Genomic DNA, 15,000 nt, shown 5'->3' with positions numbered 1-15,000 from the left:
GTATGGCCAGGTGGCATTCAATCTCCCCCTTGGAGATGAATAAAGTCTCTCTCTCTCCCTCTCATTGTGCTTCGATTCCTCAAAGTGAATTTCACATTTTTTAAGGTCACTGAGTCATTCAATAGTACAACTCTTCTCCAACTCAGAGCTGCACGGCATGCAAGCCTTAGAAATGTTTCAAACGGCGCTGTCTGACGATCCCTTCTGAAGATTTCCATCTATTTTTGTCTGCTGGTCTGTACTGAGAACTTGACCCCCTTAAACTGATTGTGTATACTCTAGACTACGATGGTAAAAAGTTTCCACTGGCGTCGGTGACTCATGTATTTTGAACGTCTACACTGGCATCATCCTCTCCAGGCTGTAAACAGCATATTGATGAGAGGATGGTTTACAGGGTCAAGGCAGGACAACTCTTACTCTCTACTTACTGAAATACTGTAGAAGAGGCACTCAAACACATTCATGTAATTACACGCACGCACGCACGCACACACGCACACACACGCACACACACACACACACACACACACACACACACACACACACACACACACACACACACACACACACACACACACACACACACACACACGCACACACACACACACACACAAGCACACATAAGTGACTCTTTTGAAAATTCTCTTTTGAGAATTATGAGCCTTTATGCATCTGTGCAAGGGCTTTCACACTTCACAAAGCGCCACCCCATGACACCCCAGCACACAGGATGAACCCTGAGGTGACCTTCAGAGCCAAGTTGCAGAGGACAACCAGGGAAGCCGACAAGGCGGGACAAAGGGGTCAGTTGTCCCAGGCGCAGGGAAAGGGGGGGGGCATATTTGGGTTCTAAATACACTGAATGCATTGAATTAGGGGGCTCTTCAGATGACTTTGTGCCGCGCCCGGCCAAAGCTGTCAGCGGCCCTGAGGACAACTCTAAACAGCCTGCCTGCCGCAGTGTCATTATAATGTTGAAAAGACATGAGATCCAACCAGCTCAGCAGGATCTTTGTTGCCAGTGGCTGCCAAGAAGAAAAGAATAGGGGGATGAGTGGAGGGGAAGAGAGGGAGGGAGAGAGAAAGAAAGAGAGAGAAAGAGAAGAGTCTATGACACAACAGAACACAACAGAACAGAGCAGAGCTGAGCAGAACATAAGAGACAGGGGACTGACGTCACTGGTATTGTACGCACACAAGTGACGCCAGGATGGAAATGGGCTTACGATAAGTGTGTGTGTCTGTGTGTGTGTGTGTGTGTGTGTGTGTGTGTGTGTGTGTGTGTGTGTGTGTGTGTGTGTGTGTGTGTGTGTGTGTGTGTGTGTGTGTGTGTGTGTGTGTGTGTGTGTGTGTGTGTGTGTGTGTGTGTGACTTGCTGACTCAGAGTGGCAGCAGACTAATGGTGAGTGAGTGCAACCTGAGTGAGTAACAGAGTGTGTGTGTGTGTGTGTGTGTGTGTGTGTGTGTGTGTGTGTGTGTGTGTGTGTGTGTGTGTGTGTGTGTGTGTGTGTGTGTGTGTGTGTGTGTGTGTGTGTGTGTGTGTGTGTGTGTGCGTGCGTGTGTGCGTGCGTGCATGTGTGTGTGCGTGTGATAGTACCAGCTCCAGATACAGCAGATGCAGTTTGAGCTGCAAAGAAAGAAACAAAGAAAGAAACAAAGAAAGAAACAAAGAAAGAAAGAAAGAAAGAAAGAATCTGAGTAAAAAGAGAGAGAAAGAGAGGGAGCACACATGGGACCAAAGTGAAGACGAGAGGCAACATGGCGTGACCAGCCTGCCATAGCACATATAGGCTGCCAGCCTCAAAGAGTCAAAGAACAAGACAGCCATAGGCGTGCACAGATAGACACGTGGTGTTGCTTGGGCAACACCAAGTTGCCTTTCACAGACAAAAGTGCCCTTTTGAAAGTTCGGTTTTTATTTTTATTTTTAATTATTTTATTCCTTAAATGTAGGGTTAACGCTGTATTCGATGTTCCCATCATCATTTAGACATAATTGTCAATTAAAATCGCGTGATAATAATGCCCCCAAATGCCTCATGCCCCCTCCAACGGCACACATCTCTCCCTTTGTCAACGTGAGCGCGCTTGAACTGACAGATTTGGAAGCGCGTTGCACATGCAGCAGTGTGGCGGGCAGCCCCACATGCCGTTCTCCCCTTCAGCCAGGTAACAGTCAATAGCCTATGATGTTGAAAGTTGCGTGTGACTTTGGAAGTGATCTAAAGAGAGCCCTGGCTTTCATAATGAGACTTCGCAAATTGTGCATTTAGGCCCTATCAAATCTACCGCAGAAGAGGTAGCCAATGTCAACAATTAACACGTGTAACATGATTGCAAAAAACATTATATTAGCTTAATGAATCCAGAAGTTGCTCAAACAGTTTCAGGTCTAAATATTAACAGAATGTCTGGGAAACAGCAAGAGGATTCATGTATGTTTGGGAAACGTTGACCTCCTGATGAACTATGCAACGCACCAAATCACATTTGTGACAGACGGCATGGAACAGAACAGCGGTCACGGCCAGGGAGAAAAAAAAGTTGTGCGTAAATTCCAGCAAATCTGCCACTTATAGCCTTCTGCACAGCACAGCAATCAAAGCAGGGTGCACACAGCAATGTCTTATGTGGGGGGAAACAGGTAGGCTATAGAGGATTGTGCTTGACACCTCCAGAAAAGTGTAGCCTACCCTACACGGATAAAACCTCCGACCCAAAGAAGCAGTTTTCAATCACAATACCCGTGTAATAGACTAAATCCTTTTGACAGCGTCTTGAAATGAGAGTTATGCTTTAATATTCGTTTTAACAGTTTGGAAACACACATGGACTAATTAAAATCGGTACTAATGGAGGAAAAATGACCAGAGATGCAGAGTTTTCCAAGTAAGGAATCTGTTAGAATGAATCGCTTCCTGATAACTGCGCTGGAGACACGCATTTAAAGCGACAGTACACTTTTTAGTCCATGCGGTAAATGATGCCCTAGGCATGGTAATCTAATTATTTTAACTTTCCAACATAGTATTCCTCATTTTTAAAAATGGAAATGTTTTGTCTAGCGTACTGTGGAATGTTCATTAAAATGTAATTTTTTTTTAAAAATCACCGAACCGTTATTGCAGCCGCCAGTTCAACATGCCCCCCACCAGCACCCCAGGACCTGCCCCCCAAAATGTCTGTGCACGCCAGTGAAGACAGAGATCAGAATAACACCAATAACAAACAAGAGAAACTGGCTGACATCCCCATGGGATTCTATTCCCCTGTACACCGGCTTTCTCTGTATAGAAACGGGTTGCTCCACTGTACTGTGCAGCTGGTTTCTCTTCTAAAGGGGGATTCAGAGTCGCGCGTTCACGGAGGTTCTGCACAGAGAAGCAGCCACCGCGCCCCCCTGTGCAGCGACAAAACGACCCCTGGCTGCAGTACACGCATGTTTCTCCCAGGCTGAAATGTCCGTGAGCTGAGCTATGCTTGAAGACGGTGATTGGTCAATGCGCTTACGGCAGTCCGGGGGGAACTTAGCCCTGATAGGTCAGTTGTGTTCTATTCTTCTACCCTACCGCGGAGGTTTGAAGGAAAACGAAAAACACGATGCAGTTGACTTGGCAGGAAATCACTGGAGTTTACTTGACAGGGAGAAGAGAAACTGTTTTTTATTTCAGTAGTACTACTTCCAAAAAATCAATTAGAAATATCCATAAAAGGCCATCATGAAAATGATATGTTTGTAGTGTGGTAGTAGCAAAGAAGCCTCTTTGTTCTTTTGTAGTGTGGCAGCTAGCTCATTAAAACAGGGTTCGCTAATGTCCTGTAGAGTTTGAATGGGTTTGGCTGACAGTTGCTAAGCTAGCTGTTAATTAGATAGGCTATCTATTGTATTTAAAAATGGCTTTTGTTTCATTTAACCACCTCAACTGTAAAACATGAATAAAGAGAGAATCTTGTATGCTATCATTCATGTCTAATTACGCCACAACTTTTTAAATTAATAGCAAGAAGCCTCTTTGTTGATTTGTAGTGTGGCTAGCTAGCTTCTAAAACCGGGTTCGCTAATGTCCTGTAGAGTTTGAATGGGTTTGGCTGACAGTTGCTAAGCTAGCTGTTAATATGGCCATTAGATGTATCTATTGTATTTAAAAACGGCTTTTGTTTGGCATTTGAACCACCTGAACTGTAAAACACGAATAAAGAAAGAATCTTGTATGCTATCATTCATGTCTAATTACGCCACAACTTTTTAAATTAATAGCAAGAAGCCTCTTTGTTAGTGGTAGAATTACGTTTCAGGTGGCTAGTCAACTAGCTTTGAGTTTGTAATGACTGATTTAGCTGGCTAGCTACTACTAGGCCCCAGGTGTGAATGGCCATTCATGCTGTCTATTGTCTTTTAAAATGGCGTTTGTCTTTCATTTAATCTCATGTAATACTTGACCAAAAAGAAACTGATGTCGTACCATCTAATTATGTCCCAACTTTTAGAAGTAGGCTACTAGTGGAATATTACGTTTTACATAGCCAGCTGGTTAGCTTTGTGATTCATTCTAGGGACTGGGCTCAACTGAATGAGTTAGTTCGCCCCCTGTTGTCACGGAGGTGAATTGACGTCATTAAATTCTCAGCGGGAAAAAAACACCACGCCCTTTCCTGCATGCGCACGCAGGGCGACTATGAGGAATACACATCCCGCTGACAGTACGTCCATGCTGTACCCCAAGTCAGCACAGCATGACTATGTATCAGGCTTAAGTGTTGTAGGCTAACAGGCCGTCATGGGGCCCCAGTCTGCTAATAGGCCGTCATGGAGCCCCAGTCTGCTGGGCTGAGTGCAGTACAATAGCCTTATTAACACCCTTAAAGTTTTAAAGCCATTAACCCAATACAACCACTAATACACTACAGACACGCTCAGACAAAGACAGCAAACACAACGCAGCACAACATTTAAAAGGAAACTAAGCCTAAATCTGTGTAGAGCAAATATAGTGGCTTCCAGTCACCAAGAAACTGGCAGCTGGAGTGGAGAGGTTTGTATTGTACAGTACAATGTAGCCTACTGTACTGCCCAAGAACTCAACAACTATGAATAGACTGTTGGTTTATGACAACACTGTGTGAATGGTATAGCAAATAAAAATAGGAACACTGCACCTCAACAAATGGCATGCTCTACAGTAGCCTGCCAAGAAGCTGTGCACACAACCAAGAGCCAAAATGGCATCTCCACAGTCACGCTACTGTATGTGTACTCATGCCACTATGACAACAAGGCTGACAGTACTGTATATTCTCTCCATATCCAGTTTGATAAGCCACCCTGAAACAGAGGGAGCCAAGTGAGAAGGGAAGCTTGTGGAAGATAGTGACTACAGTACATGGTTCATATTTGATATTGTGTGTGCACAACGCTGAACAGCACACAGTGAGGACAACAATATGAAGAGGGAGCCAACAATGCAAACAGCACAGTAGGAGCAGCATGAGGGAAGTGAAAACCCACCTGGGAAACTCGAACTCCCATTGGCACTGTGACACAGCACTCTACACCACACAAGTGCACATTGCACACAATGAAATGGCATTCATGCCTCAACCGTGCAAGGGGGCATTCCCCCAATGATGCCGCAAGGAAGCAGTGTGGCGGGATGGTACCATGCTCATCTGATCGGTAGTGGTTAATTCACCTCGAACACACATGCATGCAGCTTCATACATAGACATGAACACATGCAGACACACAGTACACATGAGAATAATAAACATGATGCAAGCGCACAAACACACACACACACACACACACACACACACACACACACACACACACACACACACACACACACACACACACACACACACACACACACACACACACACACACACACACACACACACACACACACACACACACACACACACGGTTTCACAGCCCCAGTCACAGTCACATCTAATTAGGGCACCTCCACTCTGATCTCTGCCCATCTCCCTTGGAGACGCCATAGCAACTGCAAGCAAGTGCACCCAGCCACAATTAGGAAAGGACGCTCTATGGGCTTTTTCCCATATACAACCCGACTGTGCCGTGCCGTGTCGAGCCGAGCTGAGTTGTGCTGTTAAACCAGCCCGGTTTGTGTTTCCATTAAACACCGTGTTACCAGGACTATGGTTGGAGTTACGTTTTTGGTGTTGTGCCACGTAGCATTACTTTACGCAGTTGTCTTAAAGGATAACTTCAGTCAATTTCAACATGCAGTTGTAATGTTCACACTACCCTGGACTTGTCAGTTCCTGAGGGTTTTTGTTTTTCTTCTTCAGCCTTTTCCGAGATCTCCTTTCCTGGTCATTGTAATGGGGGCAGCGGTTTGTTTACATTTCAAAAAAACATTTTATTTATTCGCAAAAAACATCCAAAAGGTTATGCAACATCAGCAGACAACTAGCAAACAGCGGTACCTTTTGGGAAAATATTTGGAGTAGGCCAATGTAAACAAACGCTGCCCCCATTAGAATAGCTCATATTTCGGAAAGGGCTGAGCAGAAAAATGTGGCATCCCCAGGTACTGACAAGTCAAGGGAAGCGTGAGTAATACAATAGCATAATGAAATTGACTGAAGTGGTCCTTTAATGTAAGGACGACAGATATCTCTTCTATCGAAGTAGGCTATTAATATTTTAGTAACATCATTTGGATACTTCAATGTTGATTTCTGCCTTCGATTTTAATGTCAAAGTAATACAGTGACTATAGTCTATGGACCACACGGCTTGTGTGTCTGTGGCAGGAAGGGAGAGATAAAGTGGTGGTGACGGCCACACTGACATTTACTGAAAAGGGCACTTTGTTCAGCCCTGCTGGCAGACTGATCAATAGCGGCTATATCATAATTAGCTCAGAAAATATGGCGCCACTTTGCTCAAGGACGGGCTGCAATGGCTGGTGGACTCAATCAGGTACAAGAGGAGACAGGAACAGCAATATCTTACTGCTTCTGTTTAGCCAGGGCTGGACTGGTCATCTGGCGTACGGGGCATTTTCATGGTGGACCAAATGCCTTCAGGGGAAGATGCTTTTATTTTATTTTTTTGTTTGCGAATCTTCCCATGGATACAACCCCACAATTTAGATGGGACAGTGCACTGGTGCATCCTTAATATACAGTGGACTGAGCCCATCATAATTGTGGTATGGGGGGTGGGGGTGAGGGGCTGGTTTATGCCACAAATGCCCAGGCCGGTTTGTGGTCTTAGTCCAGCCCTGTGTTTAGTGCCAACAAAGTCAATAGGCACTTAAGCGAAGGTTAGACTCACGTTGTGTCACTTACTTGACCCAGAAAGTAAATATGGATCAAAGAGTCAGGAGACTGAGAGGGAGGAGGGCACTCCAAGGGCAATTCTCCCCTCAGGCACTGTGTCCACTACAGTCAAGGCCACTTATCCAGCCGCAGACAATAACTGGAGCTGAGAATCAATCACCAACATGGGTCATATGTGAACAGCAGCAGTGGAGCAAGCCAATAGATTTCCCATTTCACACAATAAGGATCAAAAAGCAACAGTTCACCTTTGCACTCATCTGACCCTGATGGGACATACTTCAAAATGCTTTGACAAGATGTCAAATTAGGTAACGCTAACAATGACACCACAGAAGGAAGACATGGACTGAAGCATGACTATGCTTCTGGAATGTTGAGAATGCATTTATCAAAAGTGAATTAAAGAAAACTTGACTTGGACTCAGTAGCATAGTAAACTAGAAAGGACCTAGACACAGTAACATAATAACAATAACCCCCAAAAACATTAAAACATTTAATTTTAGATATTATAAAGTATAAAAGAACACTATAAATGTGAAAGATAACACTGATGGAATAGTGACCACAGCAACAACTACAATACTCACAACAATAGACACGAAGGAATTGAATTAAAAGGACACTCCTCAGAGGACGCTGCTACGACGTAAACATCATATGTGAAGCCTGCTGGAGATCTCGGCTCAATCCCATCTCCCTTCATCCCCCTTCATCCATATTCAATCAGCTAGAGACCAGCTCAAAATAAGCCGACCCTACCCGACACCACCACCACACATCGTCTATATGCGGTGTCTACAGTCAGTATGTATATCGTAGGCATAGGGTGTGTGTGCATTTGACTTTCATCTCAGAAACATCACCACCTTCTATATGTACTGTATATATATGCGCTTTATCTCTATTCATTTCTTTCTGTGACCTCTTTCTGCCTTTCTGTCCATTCATCCCTTCACCGCTATTACTGTAAATGTGACAGTTTTCTTCCTCCTTTCTCTGGTGTTGACATTAAAGCCAGCCTAGCGCTTCCTCTCATAGTAAAGATGGCCATCTCTGCCTCTGGCTAGTGGGGTAAAGCGTGGTGCCTATAGAGCTGGACCTCTGATCTCCACCCTGAGCCCCCCGTGGGAATGAGGGTCCGAGATGTGAGAAATTTACCCACATTATAGCAATTTTTACAATCTTTTAAATGTTTTCTTTTTTCCTCCCAGTCTCCATACGTCTTTATCAAAAGTCCTCAATTGATGTCCACACCATCTCTCATGGGTGTTCACAGATGCTCATGCGTTTCTTAATTAACATCCAAACTTTTAACTTTTTCTCGTGGGTGCTGACAGATGTTCATCATCCCACATCCTCTCTCCCAGGAAGCCACCTGTTACATCCAAATCTCTTTCTTCCCTCTTCAATCGAAACCCATCTGGGCTCCTCGGTCACTGACTCCAATTATAATCTCGCTAGCCCCAACTCATTATACTCGTATTCTAAATAATCATCCAATCCGATATTTCTTTCTTTCTTGTTTTTTCTCACGTTTATCTCCCAGTGCATCCACCAGATCTGTTACAATACTTTCCCTCATCCCCCTTATCTTATCATTACAATCCTTAGATCCTGTATTTTCTCCCCCGTTCGTTTTCATGTTTATATCCCATCTTCTTATCTCATCGAACTCCCACTACATCCACCAGATCTGTTACTTCGCTCGTACCCTTTATCTTATCGTCTTCATTATCCAGTCTTCTGCTGCACCTCCTCCTTATCGTCTTCATTATCCAGTCTCCTGCTGCACCTCCTCATCTTATCGTCTTCATTATCCAGTCTCCTGCTGCACCTCCTTATCTTATCGTCTTCATTATCCAGTCTTATGCTGCACCTCCTTTGGCCTCTTTCTTCTCATGGGCCTTCTTTCATCTTTAGCTGACGGGTCGGCCCGAAAGGAGGGGGTGGATGACGAGATAAGGGTGGGTGGGTTTTTTTGCGGGGGCTGGTTGGTCGATTTTAAAAGCGTAGGAATCGATGGTGACTTTGGTTTGAACAAAGCCCCCCTGCTCTCCCCTTCGCTTCATCTTTCGTCTCGTCACAGGGGGAAAAGACAGTGATATGTGAAAGACAGGATGATGAATAAAGGAGGGAGAGTACAAGGGAGCGGGAGGTTCCATCTTACAGAAGAAGACAGCGCTATAAATAGCTAGCCCTGTAACCACTGAAAGGGCACCTGCCCCTCTCTCTCTCTCTCTCTCTCTCTCTCGCTCTCTCTCTCTGTTCCTTACTGTCCTTGGGAACCAGCCAGACAGACAGTGCCCTGAGATGATGATGATGGTATTCATATGGGAAAGGCCAGCTGACAATGAGCATCTCGCTGATCCTCAAGGCTCCGCATGACCCGTCTGCTCTCTCGGCTCAGCAGACACTGTGTGGCTTTTGTCTCTGTCGTGCTGTATCTGATCATCAGCTATCTGAAGCAGTGGGTCACCAGGTCAACTGAACTGAGAGAAGCAGAGCCACTGGGGGACCTCCACACAGACAGGGAAATGGAGTGCATGGAGCTCACATAAATAGAAACCGTATAGGGCCGTATATGATCATCAGCTATCTGAAGCAGTGTGTCACCAGGTCAACTCCACACAGACAGGGAAATGGTGGGCATGAAGCTAATGGATAGAAACCACCGGCTCCTTTCCAGAGACTGACGAGTAACACAGCTCTACGGTGCAATGCTGATGGTCGAGCAGATCACCATTCTCCATTCCCCCAAGATCCACTTCTGGCTTCTGTGGCTTCTTATCCCTTTGGAACTAACGCACCCATAAGGACTGGAGCTACTGGTGTGACATCCTCTTTGCCTTTTGTCTGCATTTTATTATTGGAAATGACTGTGCAGATGTTCTTTCATCCAGTGCTTAATTTGAGTTAGTGGCAGCTCTTTGCACTTCGGTTCAATTTCTGATTTTGTGCCCCCCGCATTGTGATGGTAGGCGGACGTCCCGACCCTGTGTGTCGGGGAAAGACATTGCAGTGAGTACAGCGTTGTTTGCAAGCTCCTAAGGCCCCAGAGAACAAACATAAAGCACTCCATTTTTCTATCAGGAGCCAGAGATTGCTATACCCACTACAGCCCCACCGCCTCCCAATGTTTACACAAGCTGAAGTGTTTGCATTAAACGTAATAATAAGCAAATTCAATCTTTCTGTTGATATTAAACTGCAAAGAAGGTCTGGAATGAAATCGAATGAAGAGCATAGCCTTGAAATTCATTTAGCAATTTGCTTCGAGTAGGCCAGAGAATTCTTTCTCTATTCTGTGCAGTCGTACAATGCTCCAACCACAATCTGCAGCTCTGCTAATTTGTTTGTCATTAGCGTTGCCTTGTTTTGTGTTGCACACGTACAAGTGCACTTTAATTAGACTGCTGCTTAGTCATAGCAACAGCAGTCTGTGGAGTGTGGAGTGTTTGTCATCATTGGAGTCTGAACTCCAACAGTTTGAGCAACTGAGGTGTGAGGAGAACATACTATACTACATGGATCAGGTGACAGATGGATGGACGGCTTAAGCAACCACAATTTCGAAACAGGAGAGAACGAAGCATCCACTACAATAGACACTCAAGAGACAAATCCCACATACTGAAACACACACGGACACATCAAGCGCGGACACACACACACACACACACACACACACACACACACAAACACACACACACACACACGTTTCAGGAGAGTGTTAGAGTAACTGATGATGATGGATCACACGGACAGATGAACAGACACGCACGCACGCATGTACGCACGCACGCACGAGACTTGCTTACACTCTGAGTGAATTTAACAGACAAACTGCTAGTTTAAGCATCCTCAATGTGGAGATATGGGCCTGCTTGATGAATATTGAGAGGAGAGAAGCATCCTCAAGACAGAGACTTAAGAGGCAAATAGCACATAGCCTACTGAATAAACGCATGCATCAAGCCTTTCACTCAAAACTAAAACCATGAACTGTGGACCTAAATGAAGGGTTTATTGTGATTTTAGATCAGTTAACAAGCAAGTAATGGTCACAATGAGCATCATGACGATCTGGTGTCAATCTCCACAGTTTATCTAGATACACATTATTAGTCACACATGCCTTTGTATCACCAACATGGACATACACGCATAGCTTGAGTTTAAGTTATGCATGCATAGGCACGAACACACAGGCGCACACATACACACACACGCATGCATGCACGCACGCACACGCACAGAGAGACAGAATGACATGCAGAGTGACATGAGCGAAAGAGGAGGGGGGTGGCATTTTCTAAAATAAAAATGTTAGTACTTCAACGTTGTCATTATATCCCCTGGGAGCATGGCTGCCTGGGGGGGTGGGGGGGTGTAGTGTGTGGCTGCTGGGGCTGTGGGGGTGTGTGGTGTCACTGCTACGACAGTCATATGTCAATGTCAAGGTGCGGTAATCAAAGACACAGCGGCAGCAGAAGGCAGCAACAGCCTCATGCTCCACACATGATGACAGAGACGCACACTCAACAGGCAATGCCCTCATTCACACAGGGAATCATCAGGTGGAAAAATACCACACGTATGCATGCACGCACGCACGCACGCACGCACGCACACACACATACGCACATGCACACGTACACACACACACACACACACAATCAAATGTATACACACATCTTTGTCTTGAGAAACATTATGACATTCGGTCATGTAAAATGCTGTATTCAATGGACCATGACCTAAGCATCCATGATAGAACAACCATGACATAATCGTTTCCAGAGAGAGGGGGGAGGTTCATACTGCCCAATCAGACGCAGATTTGTTTTTAGTGTGTTCAGGGAAAAAAGACTTAATATTGTGCAACATGATCTCTTAGAATTGGAATGGACACGAATCTTTGGGACACGAAATCTCGTGTCTACCAGTTTCATGGCTTTTGCCAAAATTCCGGCATGCTATAGTCATGTAAGACCATGGTACCTGGAGAGGAGGGGCCAGTGGTGACCATGGTACCTGGAGAGGAGGGGCCTGTGGTGACCATGGTACCTGGGGAGGAGGGGCCAATGGTGACCATGGTACCTGGGGAGGAGGGGCCAGTGGTGACCATGGTACCTGGGGGGAGGAGGGGCCAATGGTGACCATGGTACCTGGGGAGGAGGGGCCAGTGGTGACCATGGTACCTGGGGAGGAGGGGCCAGTGGTGACCAATGGTACCTGGGGAGGAGGGGCCAGTGGTGACCATGGTACCTGGGGAGGAGGGGCCAGTGGTGACCATGGTACCTGGGGGCATGGAGGTAGTATAAGAACTGGAGAGAGTGAATAAGTCCCACCTCCAGTCATTTCAATAAGGAATTCAGCCAAAATTGAACGAATTTGTCAGCTTCAAAGATGGAGTCGTTTCCACCACCAGTTTACTCAGCCAATTACGTGCCACGTTAATGACTGACTTACGATTGACCAGAAAGATATATGGAAGACGGGCATTGGATGCATGGAGGTGCCCAACCACACACCTGTATAGGTATGTGTGCCCAACACTGAACTCGCGCACCCACCAATCGCGTCCACCCTCTTTGAGCGAAGTGGTGGTGGAATTGCGATGAGGAAGTGCCTTGCTAATCGGCAAAGCTAATCAGCCAAATCCTGACCCGGGCAGTCATGACCAATGGTACCTGGGGTCTAGGGAGCAGGGATCAGGGGGCAGTCATGACCAATGGTACCTGGGGTCTAGGGAGCAGGGATCAGGGGGCAGTCATGACCAATGGTACCTGGGGTCTAGGGAGCAGTCGTGACCAATGACCAGGGGGCAATCATGACCAATGGTACCTGATGGGGAGCATGTGTGTGAGAACCGGACAAGGCTCAGGTCTCCACAGTCACAGGGACAGAGGATGGATATAGAGTACTGTGCCAGGAATTCTACTTAAAGGTTGCAGGTCCAACTTCTTAACCGCTAGCCCATGACAGCCCCAAATTAAATGTTATAAGCTGGCCAGCCCTTGGTCAGTATTATAGGCTAAGTCAACCATGCAATTGGTTTTGCTAAGTGTCTCAGGCAGGGAGGGGATTGCTGTGCAATGTTGGGGATAATTTGATGTTGGTTTCCAGGTGGGAAAGGGGTTGAGAGTTTGGGCTTTGGGGTTGTTTTTCCTTCTTGTTGCCATGGGAGCTGGAGGGTGTGAGGTAGCTTGATTTTGTTTTGGCATTGATTGATGTTCTGTACTCTCTCTCTCTCTCACACACACACACACACACACACACGCACACACACACACACACACACACACACACACACGCACGCACGCACACACGCACGCACACACCCCAGCAAAGTGATTCTATCTATCTTGAATGGCAGTTCTCTGTCCTGTGGTGTGTGTGTGTGTGGGTGTGTGTGTGTGTGTGTGTGTGTGTGTGCTTTGAGGAGTCTTGCTAATCGGATGTCTGATGAAATCGTTAAGCGGTATTTTACCCTGCCGACCAAGAGGGAAAACATCTTCAATGGAGTGGAACAAGACAGATGGTTCCTAGAGCAGCGGAGCGGAGATTTCTTTTCCCCTCCAGTCTGTTTTTCTTTGTCTCCCTGCTCCTGCTCTATCACTACTGTATCATTCTCCATAAACAATACACCCCCAGCACACCTGTTCTATAAACAACACACCTACAGCCCTGTGCCATGAACAATATACCTACAGGTACATAGCACATCTGTGCCATGAACAATACACCTACTACACCATATAAAAACACCCTCTGTCTCCCACTTTCTAAACTGTAGCTTTGATGCAGTTTTTGCTGCAAGTTGCCTTTATCTTTTTTTGTCTTTGGGTTTGCCTTCATGCATTCTCAAACTTTTTTTCAAACTTCAGTATTCAAACACCCCAAAGCAAACTTAACCAGCGTCCACTATCTACAAAGCTCCAGCACAGTACAGAGTCTGATTCACAATAGTGCAGCAGCAGAGTTTGAACACCAGGCAGCATCCACCCCTTGTGTCTACAGGCACCGTGGAGCAGAGAAGAAAAGGGTTGAATTGCACTGGACACCCAGCTCTCTGAATGGACCCAATTGGGGCTTTATTGTAAGATTTGAGAGCAGACCCTGAAGAAAAAAGGGCTGAGGAACAAGAGAAGAGAAGAGGAGAGAGAGAGACAGAGAGAGAGAGAGAGAGAGAGAGAGAGAGAGAGAGAGAGAGAGAGAGAGAGAGAGAGAGGCTACTGGATACCCAGAGAGAGAGAGAGAGAGAGAGAGAGAGAGAGAGAGGCTACTGGACACCCAGCTCTCTGAATGGACCCAATTGGAGCTCTATTGTACAATCTGAGAGCAGACCCTGAAGAAAAAGGGCTGAGGAACAAGAGATGAGAGCGAGAGAGATGAGAGAGAGAGAGAGAGAGAGAGAGAGAGAGAGAGAGAGGGGGGGGGGGGTGCTACTGGACACCGAGTTCTCTGAATGGACCCAATTGGAGCTCTATTGTACAACCTGAGAGCCTCTGAGACCCTCATGAAAATGGGCTGAAGAAAAAGAGATGAGAGAGACAGTTGAGAGAGTTGGAGAAAAGTTAAATTGGGAGAACCGAGAATAGAACACATGAGAGAGAACAACGCGAAGGGAGAGAGAGCATTAAAGAGAGTGCAAAACTGAGGGAAAAGAGA

General features: G+C 46.0%; 1 protein-coding gene across 1 annotated transcript in view; it reads right to left on the bottom strand.

The window, feature by feature from the left end:
* The window catches only part of LOC134457549 (kelch domain-containing protein 8B-like), a 150,963-nt gene that overhangs the window by 69,131 nt on the left and 66,832 nt on the right, over positions 1–15,000 (bottom strand). The window lies entirely within an intron of this gene.

The sequence above is a fragment of the Engraulis encrasicolus genome, chromosome 10 (genome assembly GCF_034702125.1).
Source record: "Engraulis encrasicolus isolate BLACKSEA-1 chromosome 10, IST_EnEncr_1.0, whole genome shotgun sequence".
Classification (NCBI taxonomy): domain Eukaryota; kingdom Metazoa; phylum Chordata; class Actinopteri; order Clupeiformes; family Engraulidae; genus Engraulis; species Engraulis encrasicolus.
This window is presented reverse-complemented; position numbering and strand designations above follow the sequence as displayed.